This window comes from Macrobrachium nipponense, chromosome 18 (genome assembly GCF_015104395.2).
Source record: "Macrobrachium nipponense isolate FS-2020 chromosome 18, ASM1510439v2, whole genome shotgun sequence".
In the NCBI taxonomy this organism is placed as follows: Eukaryota; Metazoa; Arthropoda; class Malacostraca; order Decapoda; family Palaemonidae; genus Macrobrachium; species Macrobrachium nipponense.
This window is the reverse complement of record NC_087211.1, coordinates 17141319-17145301: the sequence shown is the minus strand read 5'-3', so window position 1 is coordinate 17145301 and position 3983 is coordinate 17141319.

The following is a 3983-nucleotide window of genomic DNA, read 5'->3' as shown; positions in this document are numbered from 1 at the left end:
GGAATATATTTTGTTAAAAGCGTTTTAGATATAGATTTGGATTTAAGATATAAGATTTAAGAAATTCTACTATTTCTTCAGCTTAAATATTTTAAATCATCGCCGTAAAAAAGAGAGTTTACTTAGTCCACAAGGGACCAAAACCAACCGGAGAGAGAGAGAGAGAGAGAGAGAGAGAGAGAGAGAGAGAGAGAGAGAGAGAGAGAGAATGGAACGCCCCATTAAAGTTAAGTCTGTGTGAAAGAGAGAGAATAAAAAAATGAAAGGAGGGTAGGTCTCTCTACCGCGGCGCCTCTCCGATATTGAAAACTAACCGAATCAACCCGATGCCCAGATTTTGCCCCCGAAAGAAAGAAAGAAAAAAAACTCTCTGAACCACAGGGAAGCTTTCTCATCAATTGGGTTTCAGTCAGTAAACCTCACGCTCGTCCATTTTTAACTGGACTTTGCTGAAAAATGTTCTACCCTTACCTTACCTTACAGACCTTACAGTTCGTTCGGGTTGCCCCAGGTCCCTCAGTGTGAGGCGCCTCTAATGTCTACCAGAGAGTTGCTAGTACATCTTCCGGTATATTTTGCATCTTCCAATCTTGGATGGTCTGGGATGCAGTTTAGATATTTGTCGAGCTTATTCTTAAACACATCTACGCTCACTCCTGATATATTCCTCAGATGAGCTGGCAACGCATAGAATAGACGCTGCATTATCGATGCTGGTGCGTAGTGGATTAATGTTCTGTGCTTTCCTTATTTTTCCTGGTATAGTTTTGGGCACTATTAATCTACCTCTGCTTGCTCTTTCTGATATTTTTAGTTCCATGATATTTTCTGTTATTCCTTCTATCTGTTTCCATGCCTGAATTATCATGTAGCGTTCTCTTCTCCTTTCTAGACTATATAATTTTAAGGATTGTAGTCTTTCCCAGTAGTCTAGGTCCTTAACTTCTTCTATTCTAGCTGTAAAGGACCTTTGTCACTCTCTATTTGTGCAATATCCTTTTGATAGTGTGGGTACCATATCATATTGCAATATTCAAGTGGACTACGAACATATGTTTTATAAAGCATAATCATGTGTTCAGCTTTTCTTGTTTTGAAGTGCCGTAACAACATTCCCCATTTTCCCATTTTTGCTTTACATTTTGCCAACAGAATGGCTATTTGATCATTGCTAACATGTTCCTATTCATCATCACACCAAGGTCTTTAACTGCTTCCTTATTTGTGGATTGTCCTCATTATTAGGTCCCCTATATGCATATAGCTTTCCTTCTCTGTCTCCATAATTTATTGATTCAAATTTATCAGAGTTAAATACCATCCTATGTTACCTGTCTGACCCAAATCATATACTTTGTTAAGGTCTCTTTGTAGAGCGTTCCTATCTTCATCACAAGTAATTTCTCTACTTATTCTTGTGTCATCAGCGAAACTACTCACTACGAATCCTTAACATTACTGTCTATGTCTTCAATCATATAACAAACAATATTGCAGCTAGCATGTACCTTGTGGCACACCGGATATTACCTTGGTTTCATCCGATTTCTCATCGTTTGCAATAACTATCTGTTTTCTGTTGTGTAAAAATTCTTTTAACCATCTTCCTACTTTATCTACGATATTGTGTTTTCTAATTTTCTTTGCTAATATATTATGGTCTACTTTGTCAAAAGCTTTTGCAAAGTCTAGATAAACCACATCTGTTTCATTTCCGCTTTTCATATTTTTGAATATGTTCTCACGGTGGACTAACAGTTGGGTTTGTGTACTTTTTCCGGGTACGAAACCGTGTTGTCCTATATTAAACAAATTATTTTTTATTAAATGTTTCATAATATTTTTCTTCATTACCCTTTCATACACTTTCATAATATGTGATGTTAGACTCACAGGGCCTATAATTACTTGCCTCTAGATCTTGATCCACTTTTGAAAGTAGGGGTGATATATGCTAATTTGTGCTCATCATAAATCTTGCCTGTATCTACACTTTGTCTTAATAATATTGCAAGTGGCTTTGCGATAGAATGAACTACTTTCTTAACAAAATAGCAGGGATTCCATCCGGCCCTGCAGCAGCTCCATTTTAATTTCATTAATTGCCTGCACAATATCAGCTTCATTAATTTCTATGTCAGCTAAATATTCACTATTTTCGTCCCTTACTTCTATATCATTATCTATTCTAGGGGTGAATTCTCTCTTATATCGTTCTGCCAGTATGTTGCAAATTTCCTTTTTTTCATTCGTTAATCTCCCTTCAATTCTCAGAGGGCCTATTTCTATTCTTCTTTTATTCATCTTCTTCGCATATGAGTATAATAGTTTGGGGTTTTGCTTGATAGTTAATAGGGTTTTTTCTTCCAAGTCCCGTTTTTCATTTTCTTTTGATTGTATAATCTTTTGTTTTTTTTCTGCATTTTCTATCTTACGTTTTTATTTGTTCTATAACTTTCCATGCATTTTTTTCTTTTGCACAAGACCTTTTTTTCCACTTTCTGATTTCTGGAACAAGATCCTTCTGTCTCTTGGTATGCATGAATGATGTTTACTTTTCTTCTTCGGTATATATTTATCCACTATTTTCTCCAATATTTTATATAATATCTCCGTATTTACCCTTATGTCATCACTTACGAAAATGTTATCCCAATCTTTGTTTAATTCTTCATTAATTTCTGACCATTTTATATTTTTACTGTAGAAAGTTGTATTTTCCATATCCTTCCCACTTTTTCATTTCTTGCTTATCTCTATTTTCACTTGCTTTGGAATGAACTGTTAATTCTATGACATTATGATCTGAAATACTCGCATTATAAACTATTAGTTCTTTAACATAATTCATCTCGTTCACAAATACTAGGTCTAAAGTATTTTCCTTTTCTTGTTGGCAGGTGATTTATTTGTTGAATGTTGTATCTAGTAGCATATCTAATAGCTTTTCAAATTGCCTCTTATCTTCTGCACTACTATTACTCTCTTTTTTATATGTATAAGTACAACCACAGTCTCCTATTCGTTCTTTCCATTCTACGAAAGGAAAGTTGAAGTCACCAGATAGGAGAATAGTCCAGTCCTTGTGATTTCTACATATATCATCCAATTTTTCAATTATTAAGTCAAACTCTTTAGTATTAGGAGGTCTATATATTACTATGTTCATCAATTTTTCAGATTCAAATTCTACCGCTATTAGTTCACATTCTGAGTTACTATATTTCTCATATATTTTTTCCTTGTTTTTTGTCTTTCCCATATATGCGGTTCCCCCTTGATTCCTATTTTTTCTATCTGATCTATAAGTTTGGAACCCTATTGATCATCATTCCCAGTCTCTTGGGAATACCAGGTTTCACTTATATTCATTATATCTATTTTCTTTTCATTTTGGGTTAGTTCTTCTAAGTACTCTATTTTTCTTTTTGAGTTACTCGTAACTAAACCCTGCGCATTCATCACTATGATGGTTTGCGCTGTTTTCTCCTTCATTTAATATTGGTAGTAATAAGGATTTTCCCATGTCTCTTTCCTGTTCTGGTATGTTGTTCTTTTTTCATTTCCAGAAATTATGACATTAAAAAATCCAACTTTTCCATAATATTTGATCTTCCTTCATCATAATTATTCATTTTGTGTCTGAAATCTGCACAATTTTCTCCAGTTTCTGCAAATATCCCATCCTTGCATAAATAAATTTTTTTACAGTTATTATCTCTTGAGTAGAATTTCGGAGCTGATGCTTTGAAATTTTTTGCTGCACACCTTGCATATCTCATTGGTGGTTTGCTTTTCTCTTTTACCTGATATTCTTGATTTCTCTCTTTATTTGTTTCTTTCTTATTTTGGATTTTTATTACTTGGTTGGTTATTTATTTGATTATGATTCATGGCTACAGGGTGCATATATTTGCATTTTTTGTCGAACTTACATCCTTTTCCTTCTTTTAGGTTTTTACATATTTTTGGATGCAGATCTC